Source organism: Solanum stenotomum, chromosome 5 (assembly GCF_019186545.1).
Source record: "Solanum stenotomum isolate F172 chromosome 5, ASM1918654v1, whole genome shotgun sequence".
Classification (NCBI taxonomy): Eukaryota; Viridiplantae; Streptophyta; class Magnoliopsida; order Solanales; family Solanaceae; genus Solanum; species Solanum stenotomum.
The window spans coordinates 14449962-14462339 of record NC_064286.1 but is presented as its reverse complement, the minus strand read 5'-3'; positions in this window follow the sequence as shown (position 1 = coordinate 14462339).

The window sequence follows — 12378 nt, the reverse complement described above, 5'->3', positions numbered from 1 at the left end:
ATTCCATAAGCAATATGTGTATTTGGAAAAGAATCAAGTCTTTTATTTGATTGTGTGTTTTCGTTAGATCATTATCTTCTACATGTATTATTTCTCTTTACACTTTCAATTCAAAAAACAAATCTAAACCATCAATAACAAAATAACTATTACTCCATCTGTTTCAAAAAGAATGACATCCTTTCCTTTTTAGTCTTTTTAAAAAAGAATGACCTCTTTCCTTTTTTGGTAACATTTTAATTTCAGTTTTCCACGTGGCATGTTTAAAGCCACAAGATTTAAGGACAATTTAGTACCTTTGACATAACTTTAATTTAGGACCACAAGATTCAAAAGTCTTCTTTATTTTCTAAAACTTTGTGCCAAGTCAAACCAGGTCACTCTTTTTTAAACAGAGGGAGTATGTGTTAAAGTTCAAGGTTAAGACAATGTTTTTAAAATTCTCATCATCTAGTAATATCAATTTACCAATAAATAAGAAACAAAAAATATTTTCATATGCTTCAATTGGTTCAAATCTATTTTGAAGTGAAAAAAAATAGATTGATCTACTATATATATATTAATCAACTCTAGTTTCAAGGGACTTTGTGATTTCGTTATCAATATTTTCATCAAATTATTTCTTACGAAATTCGGGTTCTATATTCATTTCATATGCAATTTCCTTAGTAGAAATCATAGCGCTCATAGTACATATAATTTTTTTTAAAAAAATAACATTCATAAGTAATTTTTTTTTTAAATAGGGCCCAAGCGATTGCTTTAGTGGCCTAGGGGTTAAGACGGCCCTGTGTGATCGCATTTCAAAACACCCGTTGTTCAATTATTTGATCTCAACTACTCTTGGCTTATTTTTTCCGCCTCTTATCTCGGATTCTCTATCAAAACTTGCATTTGATAAACTTCCACTAGGTAGAACTTGAATCTGCCTCGATCTTTTCTCTTCTAGATTATCGCGTGCCTCTAATTGTCATCGAACTCACTAATGTTTAGCATGTATATATCATAATTGGGACAATCAAAATGATCAATGGGACAATTGGTCGAGTATCTGGTGTGAAAAAACCTTGCCTGTAGATGCACATATATCAATAATGATGAAGAATGCTTTGCAAATGGAGAATTTTTCTTCTGCCTGAGACTTCCATTGAAGGAGACAAACAAAAAAAAGGCATTCTTCAAAATCATTGAAACACCGCTGACATATTGAATACTACTTCTCGGTCTGTTTCATTTATGCAAATAGATGAAAGAAACAGAGTGGTGGATAAATTAGGTACTGATACTATTTGAAGGAGAACAGAGACGGGTAAGGTTTGTGTTCAGAAAGCATTTCTCACGTGCAAAGAAAAGTGTCGTAAAAAATTAGACTGTTGTTTAGGGGAGTACTAAATATGCGCCAATTGTTGAAACATAGAGGACTATTAGTGCTCCATGTTAAAAGACAAGGATTACTTTGATTCTAAATTTAAAGATGGAGGACTATTTTGGGCTTTTTCTCGGTTCGAGACGGCATTCATATAGAGATATATACGAAATAGGCTAGAATATACTGCAAGGATTCGTAACTCAATATTCTTTCTTTTCCTTTTCGATTTACTGAACCTAGTCGGAGTCTGGTGGTGGTGGAATCTCTAGTTCCAATCGCTGCCCGAAAAGAGGTGAGTTCTCTTCTTAATTTAGTTCCTTGCTGTTCCAGGTCTTTATTTAAGTATTATTAATTTTGGTGTTTCAATTTTCAACATCTAAATCAGCTTAATGATTGTCTCTATGTTATTTTATAACTTGTTTTTGTTAGATTTCTGATATGTTGTCGTGATTTGTTTGTTTTATCCTAGTCGGATCAATGTTCTTTTCTGTGAACAAACAAAAAGGAAATTGTTTTAAGCTTGATTTAGTTTCATGGAATTGATTATGATCTCGTCTTCATTTAGTGTCATAGCCTTTGATTTTGAATCTATCTTGTTAATGATTTAGTTTAGATCCAGTCTCGTTATGGGCTATTGTTGAGATTTCCTTTTAGTTGACCGTTTGTTTAAGCTCATGGGTTGATTTTTTGAGTTTCCGCTTTTCATTGTGCTCGACATGGTGTAATACGACGCATTCAGTCTTAACTATTTGAGTTATTGTAAGTTTTGGGTCGTGGGTCGCCCATGTGGACCGACCCAACCCGACTCAATCTGTTTCATACCCTATCCAAATTAATTAATTAATAATTAATTGGATAAATCCTTTTAAAGTATAAGGCAGAACAGTTACAAAGTAACTGTTCAACCTTTCTTTAAAAGACTCCTAATGGGAGTGTTTTAAAGAGAACGTGAAATGGTGTAAAAAGAAAGAGAGGAAAACTTGTGAAACAGAAAACCAAAAATAAGAGTTCAGTAAGAAACAAAGAATTGAGTTTCTGAGACAAATCAATCAGTACACAGAAGAAGATTCTAGTTTGTGAATAGATCTTTGTTTCCCAGTGATTCAAAGACGGACTTGAGTGCAATCCTGTCAAAGAAACAAATCAATGACTTCCGCTGCGAATTACAAGGTACATAACTCGTTGAATACCTTAATATTCCATCAATGGTATCAGAGTCATTGTTTATGATCCCATCATGTGTTGCGTACTTGAGAATTCACTGTCTATGTTTATAAGAAATAAAATAGATTCTATGTCTTTTAAAATTTGTGAATAGAAAAAAATTGAATGATGTTAATTTTTATGATGCTTAGATGTGGATTAATTTTATGTGAAATACAATTCAGAATCCTATTTGATTTTTAATCATAAAATAGATAGGATTTCTTGTCTTACTAAGAAAGAAATTCTATGTTTAATACTGCTTCTGTTTAATAGCGATCCGAAAATAGAATGTACGATGTATAGGTCGAAATTATTTTTTTCATAATCTTCTCGTACTTAGCTTTCCAAAAATATATTATAATGGAAAAACAGAATTATAACGAGTGAGATACGAATTATTAAAAAATTGGATATTTTTTTCTGTTTTCCAAAAAACTGTATCTGTCGAGAGCAATCTGGAAATTCACTCTACAATTTTTGGGTGGAAACTTATTCTTTTTATTTGCTTGTTTAAAGCTTTCCGAAAACATTATAATCAGGAAACCGACTTAAAACGAGCAAGATATGAATTTTTTCAATAAATGGCTGGAAAAAAAATGTTTTTTTTGAAATTTTTTATTATTTTTATATGTCCTCTTTTAGGATCTTATTGTTCTTGAGTATTCGAATAGTCCTTATGTTCCTTAAACAGTTGCTTGACATTATGAGAAATTTGTGACATATGTTATCACATTAAATGGTATTAACCATATTTTATTTTGTTCCCATTTCAGTTATGGATGAACGGGAATATGCTCAAATTACTCCAAGTGGGAGTTCTCAAAGTATGTTAAAAAAAGGAAGGGTCATTCGGAGACAAATAGAAAAAGATCTAAGAGAGTTTAATTCTTTGAAGATGGATCCTCATGGATGCTTAATAGAATTTCTCCATAACTTTGTCATGAAATTTGAGAAACTTTATGAAAGTCATCCTCAAATTACAGATAGTGAAGGATATGCTATTGTGTATGATTCCTTGCCAGAATTCTGGAAGAATGAACTTAATCAAGTTAGAATCGAAATTGGGGATGACGAAGAATTATGGACGTACTATGTAAAAATAGGAGTTAAGTGGGTAAAGCTACACCCGAAGTGTATTCACATACTCCATTTTTTATCAGATTAGTTTTATTTATTATTTTAATTTTTATTAAAGTATGAAATGAACATCTTTTATTGTGCTTTGATATGAATATTTAAGTTTTATTTTATTGAATAAGTGAATGATTATTCTATTGCACAATATAATATGGTGTTTAATTATTAGACATACAAATATGTGTGGTTATAGTCTAAAATAAATAAGTGTACACATTAAGAAGTTAATTTCAAATTTTGGTTAAATATTTAGTTTGTAGATGATGATTGGATGCATACGTGTCTTTTCGATTTTACATTAAATATGAAATTCTTATGAAAATTAATTTTCTTAAATGTGTATGTCACATGCATAATTGATTAAAATTCTTGCCTAATTATATGTCAATTACAAGACATGGCATAAAAAAGTATCATTGATGACTTAAACAAAGGTGAAAAAATTAACAGTGATAATTACGACATCTAGAGTCATAAAATATGGTATGTACTGGAAGAGCAAAATGCTTTGGAAGGTATACATCATGTTTTGAATGAACCAGAAGAGGGTAATACTGCACAACACAAAAGGGATCTTGAAGCTTACAAAGCTTGAAAGAAGGCTAACTCCACTGCACGTGAAATAATATTTAGTTCTATAGTTGATGATCTCATACATGAATGTGAGGAATTCCCTGCTGCTCATGCTATGTGGGCACATCTGCAAGGAACGTATAGGGGTACGTCTGTAACCCGTCTCCGACAGTTGACTATCAAATTTGACACTTACAAAAAGCATCATGATCAGAATATCAAACAACACCTTAGGGTGATGTCAAACATGATAGCTTAACTCAAGAGTGCTGGCCATGTTCTTTCAGATGAACAATAGGTTCAAGCAGTGATTAGGTCTCTTCCCAATAATTGGGAACATTTGAAGGTTAACTTGACCCATAATGATAGCATCAAAATCTTTTCTGATGTTGCACGCCATGTTGAACTTGAAGATGAGCGCCTTGGTACTGCTAAAGCTGCTTCTAATGCCTTTGTGGCAGAGTCAAGTGGTACAAAATCTTCAGGCTTCAAGCGCAAGAAAAATTGGAAAATAAATGGGAAAGACAAAGAGACTTGAGAAGGACCCTCTAAGAAAAAGAAGAAGCCAAACTCCAAGAAAGGAAAACGGTTTTTCAAGAAGAGAGACAAGAGTAAAATGAAGTGCTACAACTGCCAAGAATTAGGGCATTTTGCTCGTGAATGTACCGAGCCTAAAAAGGTAACATTTCTAAACGCATCTCTAAGTGCTACATATGTTTCTAGCACTTCTTTACTAACTGAATCTTATCCTATGTGGATTGTAGACTCAAGATCCACCGACCACGTGAGTCGAGATAGACAAGCGTTTGTGGAGTTTCGTCGAGTTTCATCTAAATCAAGGTGGATCTACGTAGGAAATAATTCTAGGCTTGAAGTTAAAGGTATAGGCACTTGCAAAGTGGACTTGTATGGTGGCCATTCCTTAATGTCCTATATACTCCAGAGATTTGATGAAACTTAGTGTATGTGTTTGTTCTTTTAGACACTGGTTTTGATTTATTTTTTAGTCGTAATGGTGTTAGAATAACTCTAGATAATGTTTTATATGGTTTTGGACTTCATTATGATCGTTTTATCGTATTAGATTGTAATCCTTCAACTTATGACTATTATGTTGACTGTTGTGTAATGACATGTTATTCAAGTAACAATGATGTTGATATTATTACATGGCATGCTAGATTAGGTCACATAGGGCAAGATCGAATGAATAGGTTGGCAAAAGAAGGGCATTTAGGTTCTTTCACCAAAATTGAAATGCCAACTTGTGAAAATTGTCTTGCTGGAAAGATTACGCGTAAACCATTTGGAATCGCTAAGAGAGCTGAGTTCCCACTTCAATTAATTCATTCTGATATTTGTGGTCCAATGAATGTAAGGGCAAGGTTTGGTGCTACATATTTCATTACATTTATTGATGATTTCACGCATTTTGGTTATGTCTATTTGATTTCTCATAAATCTGAAGCACTTGAGTGCTTTAAAAGATATTTGAATGAAGTTGAAAATCAATTAGATAAAAGCATAAAAGCTTTAAGAACCGATCAAGGAAGTGAATATTTGTCAAAACAATTTGAAGAATTATGTATAGAAAAGGGTATTATCAGGCAATTAACTACTCCTTATACACCTCAACAAAATGGTGTAGCTGAAAGAAGGAATAGAACATTATTAGACATGACAAAATCAATGATGGCACAGGCAAATTTGTCTATCTCTTTATGGGGAGATGCATTATTGACTGCAACTTACATATTGAACATAATGCCTTCTAAGTCGGTGTCTTCCACTCCTTATGAACTTTGGACTGGTTATAAAACAAACTTGAATGATCTACGATAGTGGGGTTGTGCGGCATATATTAAAGATCGTTTTGGTGAGTTTGGTAAACTAAGTCCAAAAAGAAAGAAATGTATCTTTATAAGGTACTCTGAACGCTCTAAAAGATATGTGTTCATCAATGAACTCGAGAATGGAAGTATTACTGAAATTGTATCACGAGATGTTAGATTTTTGGAAAATGATTTTCCCAAAAAAGGTGAAATAGGTGAAGTTGAGCCTTTGTACAAAATGTTGAATTCAGAAGATTAGGTAATGTTGTCAAACATACTTGATAATTCAATGGATCAAGAAATAACTCCTGGTCCGAGTGAGAGTTATGAATCTCAAAATCCTATAGAGGAATCTGAACTTTAAATACGTAAGAATACAAGAAAAGGTGTACATAAATGATCTTATGAGATTGAGAATTATGTTTTCCTGGTATCTCCCACAGAATTGGATGAACCTAATTCTGTAATTGAGGCCTTATCGAGACCTAAAAGGGATGAATGGTTAAAAGCGATGAAAGAAGAATTAGAGTCCATGAAAACCAATAAAGTCTAGGATCTAGTTGACCTTCCTAAGCAACGTAAAGCTATTGGGAATAAATGAATTCTTAAAGTTAAACGTTGAAACGACCCCAAAAATGCCCGAAAATGTGCTTCGGAAACACCTATAATTATAATTTCCATATATCTCAAAATCCGTGCATGATTTCAGAAATTCGACTTCATATTCTTATTCAGGGAGTCAAATGGAGTGGGAAATGGGTCTAACCCAAATTTTAGAGCAACCGTATCAAAATTCGAAAATCGCAAAAAATGTGATTTTCAGGGTCAACTATAAAGGGGCATATATCTTAGCACACAAGGAACTGGAAGGGCCGCCACCTATTAAATTAAATCCCTTTGAGTTAGCTTTCCAATGCACTTGGTTTCACCTCATTCTGAGTTAGGATGAGGGAGTTATGACCATTTTCGTAAAACCTGTCGGAGTAGATTTGCAAATTCCAGTGAGCAAAGTTACTGTAGCGGCTGGAGACGTTTTTCTTTTATAAAAAGAGGATTGTCCCATACTTAGTTATAATTTGTTCTAGCTCCAAAACACTCAAAAACACTCTCTAAGACCTCTTCAAAATTTCACCAAGATCTTCAACCAAATTCAAACATCTCAAGCTCTAATTCCGGATTCAAGACTCAATCTCAAGCTTCAATTCTCCATTCCAATCTTCATCAAGGATTCTCCAAAGTTGAGGTATGTGGGTTGATTGTGGAAACCTTCCTTTCCACAAGTCCATCCATTTATCCTCTATTTTACTTCAAGTTTATGGGTCCTTCTGATCATTTATGAACTCTTGAATTATGGAATTACTACTACACATCCTATTATTGTCTATTTTTGCATATTATCATGAAATGGAATTATTATGTGATGTTTATAGTTTTCATGCTTCCATGATCAAATTATGAAGGTTGATATATATATGTATGTTGTTGGTGAGCTGATTTATATGTATTTCGAAATTGGTTGGACTTAGTACTCTTGAAATACATGATTTCATTTACATGAACAATAGCCCATCATGTGTTTGATAAAATGCTCATTTATAGAATCCTTAGGAAATGGAAGGTCCAATGTACGTCCTATGGATCGAATGGTTATATAATTATTGAAGTGATGATGAAATGGACACATGTATATGATTTTCTCTATAAAAGTGTTGTGAGTCGACCAAGCCTAGTACGGGGGTAGTAGGCCCGTATAACCGTATCAAGGGGTTGGTACCTTGGTTGCCTAGTACGGGGGGTAGTAGGCCCGTATAACCATATCAAGGGGTTTGTACCTTGGTCCCTAGCTCGGGGGGTGGTAGGCCCGGGTAACCACATTGAGGGGTTTGTACCTCTTTCGCCTCTCCAAGGGGGTGGTAGGCCTTGGAAATACTATATTGATGGTCACTCACCACACATGTACTACGTCCCACTAAATATGATTTTTATGTAAGCGTCATTATATATATCATTTCATTTATGTGCTATCTATCGGGTATGATTATGCATTTTTCCTATGATGTCCATCTATTGTAGCATTGCATTGCATCCCATATACTTAGTACATTCAAACGTACTAATGCATACTCTATGCCTACATGATGTCACCATGTAGGGACCGGAGCACCGCTTGACCATCCTCCTCCGCGTGGCTAATACGATTTCCTATCAAGGTTATTGGTGAGTCCTCCATTCCGGGGACGTTGCTCATGATCTTTTGCTATGTATAAGACTTTTCTTTTTAGTTATGTTTTGACTATGAGGGTGAGCCCGGTAGTTTGTCTTGGCCCCCGCTAAGTACTCATGTTTAGAGGTGGTGTTGGACAAGTTGTGTATTATGCTTGAGCTTGACTCATCTATGGTATTTATGTATCATTTCTTCTTTTTTTTTCTTGCTCCCTTAGTCCCGATTTCCCCCTTTGATTATGCTTATTGCTTATGGTCATTTTAATTGCTTCCGCGACCAAGGATGTGTAATGATACGCTATGAGGCTTGTTTGGGGTTCCTTCGGGTTCCCCATTCGCCGGTCACGTCTAGGCCCTAGGTTTGGGTCGTGACAAACGTAAATCGGATGGGTCAATAGAAAGACACAAAGCACGATTGGTGGCAAAAGGTTTTACTCAAGAAGTTGGAATAGACTATGAGGAATTTTTTTCACCAGTTGTGAAGTTTACTTCCATACGATTACTTTTAAGCTATTGTTGCACGTTTAGATCTAGAATTACACCAAATGGATGTGAAGATCGTTTTTCTCAATGGAGAATTAAACGAGGAAATCTACATGGAACAACCAGTAGGTTTCACTGTTAAAGGTCAAGAAAAGAAAGTATGTAAATTGAAAAGATCAATTTATGGCCTATATGGCCTAAAGCAATCTTCAAGACAGTGGTATCTAAGATTTCATAAGGAGGTGAGGTCATTTGATTTCACCATGATCGTTGAAGACCATTGCATCTATGTGAAAAAGTCCAATGGAAATTTTGTAATTCTTTCTCTTTACATAGATGATATTTTATTAGCTGGAAATAATTTGGAGTGTGTGAAAACTGTCAAGTCATGGCTTTCAAAATCGTTTGATATGAAAGATATGGATGAAGCAGACTATATATTGGGTGTTAAGATCCAAAGAGATCGTTCCAAGAAATTTTTTAGTTTATCTCAAGAAACTTATATAAAGAAAATATTGAAACGTTTTCGAATGAATAGTTGCAAATCCATGGATACTCCTGTAGCAAGGGATGAAACTTTAAGCCTTGAAATGTGTCCAAAGACTAAAAAAGAAAAGGAAGATGTGTCTCAAGTTCCTTATTCTAGTGATGTCGGGAGTTTGATGTATGTTATGATGCGTACTCGCCCAAACATTTGTTATGTCGTAAGTCTAGTTAGCAGGTATCAATCCAATCTTGGAAGAGATCATTGGAAAGCAGTGAAAAGAATATTTTGATACCTAAAGGGAATTGCAGATCATACATTGTGTTATAGTGGATCTGATTTATTCATAAGAGGTTATACAGATGCAGATTGGGCTGGTGACCGAGATGATAGAAAATCAACATTCGGTTATGCTTTCTTACTAAATGGTGGTGCTATTTCATGTAAAAGTAAGAAGCAAACTTGCACAGCTCTTTCAACCATGAAATCTTAATTTGTGGCTTCTGCGTCTGCAGTACAAGAAGCAGTTTGGTTAAAGAGATTCTTTGAGCACTTGAATATTGCAAAGAATTCTAAGGGTCCCATAATTCTAAATTGTGATAGTCAAGCGGCTACCGCGTACACGAAGGATCCTAAGTATCACAGCAAGACCAAACACATTGACATCAAGTATAACTTTGTGAGAGACGTAGTGGCAAATGGAGAAATAACTTTACAATATATTCCTACACGTGAAATGATAGCTGATCCTTTTGCGAAGGCCATCTCTAGAGACTTGTTTGAAAAACATGTTAAGGCTCTAGGTTTACGTAGGATTTTATGATATTTTAGTGTTGTAAAATGACTTGATTGTTATAATATTCTCTTCTATATAAAACTATTGAATTATGTTCAAATGTAGTATGTATGTGATATTTTATAAACAAATAAAGAGTGTCGAACAAGTCGCGAGATTGGCTCTCTCACACGAGCAATCGCCTCTTACGTCAGGGAACGTAAAGAGATGAGTTTCACCACCATTTTATGACTTGTTTTGTGATCCAGACAAAAGTTTCTCCACGAAAATGAGTTTAAGGATCATTGAAGAGAGAAACTAGGGTTAAACATCTGGAGATGTTTAGACCAAGGTCTGTACTATGTTGAATAATCGAAAGAATGAGACACATACACCAATCTAAGGTGTAAATATCGTAGCACGTGTTTCATACCACGTGTGTCAAGCGAACAATGGATCGATGAAAGAATATTCTTTGCTTCTTCATTGTGTGAGACCCAGAAAAATTAAAATGACTTTTTCAATGAAATACCCTTTGACCTTTTACTGTATCTTGAAGTTTCAAATCGGTGTTGCTACTTTAGCATGTTACTAATAGCCATGAGCGATTCGGCAATACAGTACATGTCTAGGAAAGCAGTTGATATGGAACAGATAGATTCGAGTAGAAAGGGAAGATGAATAAATGAACAATTCAACTTGTATACATAAGTCAGCTATTACACTCGAGTGTAATTGTGTATATAAAGTTAAATATGAACTCGAGTTAATATCCTTGAGAGGATGAGGGATCAAATAAGTAACTACTGAAGTAGTGAATGAAGTCTGGGGTATTGTGAGTAATAGTGTCCTTAAAATAATAGTGAATTATTTTCGCATGTGATTGAATTCTTATGTAGGGCTTGTAAAACCTTAAAGGTAAGCTCTTAATGCTCACAGGTCGCACAAATTATTTGTCGTATGAATTGTGTGTTTGATTGATATAATGTTGACTTGGGTCTTGTCCACCATGTACAAAGTGGGAGATGTAAGTTTTGGGTCGTGGATTGCCCATGTGGACCGACCCGACCCGACCCAATCTATTTCATGCCTTGTCCAAATTAATTAATTAATAATTAATTGGATAAATCCTTTTAAAGGATAAGGCAGAATAGTTACAAAGTAATTGTTCAACCTCTTTTTAAAAGACTCCTAATGGGAGTGTTTTAAAGAGAATGTGAAAAGGTGTAAAAAGAAAGAGAAGAAAACTTGTGAAACAGAAAACCAAAAATAAGCGTTCAGTAAGAAACAAAGAATTGAGTTTCTAAGACAAATCAATTAGTACACAGAAGAAGACTTCTAGTTTGTGAATAGATATTTGTTTCCTAGTGATTCAAAGACGGACTTGAGTGCAATCTTGTCAAAGAAACAAATCAACGACTTCCGCTGCGAATTACAAGGTAGATAGCTCGTTGTTGAATACCTTAATAACCCATCAGTTATAATCAATTTAATATATGTGTGATAGCATAATGATCTGTTCTTATCTTGTTCACCAAGGCCGTCTTAACCCCTAGGCCACTAAAGCAATCGCTTGGGCCCCCATATTTTTGGGGGCCCATTTTTAAAAAAATAAATTACTTATGAATGTTATTTTTAAAAAAAATTATATGTACTATGAGTGCTATGATTTCTACTAAGGAAATTGCATATGAAATGAATATAGAACCCGAATTTCGTAAGAAACAATTTGATTAAAATATTGATAACGAAATCACAAAATCCCTTGAAACTAGAGTTGATTAGTTTTTATATATATAGTAGATCAATCTATTTTTTTTCACTTCAAAATAGATTTGAACCAATTGAAGCATATGAAAATATTTTTTGTTTCTTATTTAGTGGTAAATTGATATTACTAGATGATGAGAATTTTAAAAACACTGTCTTAACCTTGAACTTTAACACATACTCCCTCCGTTTAAAAAAGAGTGACATGATTTGACTTGACACGGAGTTTTAGAAAATAAAGAAGACTTTTGAATCTTGTGGTCCTAAATTAAAATTATGTCAAATGTACTAAATTGTCCTTCAATCTTGTGGCTTAAACATGTCACGTGAAAAACTGAAATTAAAATGTTACAAAAAAGGAAAGAGGTCATTCTTTTTTAAAAAGACTAAAAAGGAGAGGAGGTCATTCTTTTTTAAACGGATGGAGTAATAGTTATTCTGTTATTGATGGTTTAAATTTATTTTTTTAATTGAAAGTGTTAAGAGAAATAATACATGTAGAAGATAATGATCTAACGAAAAT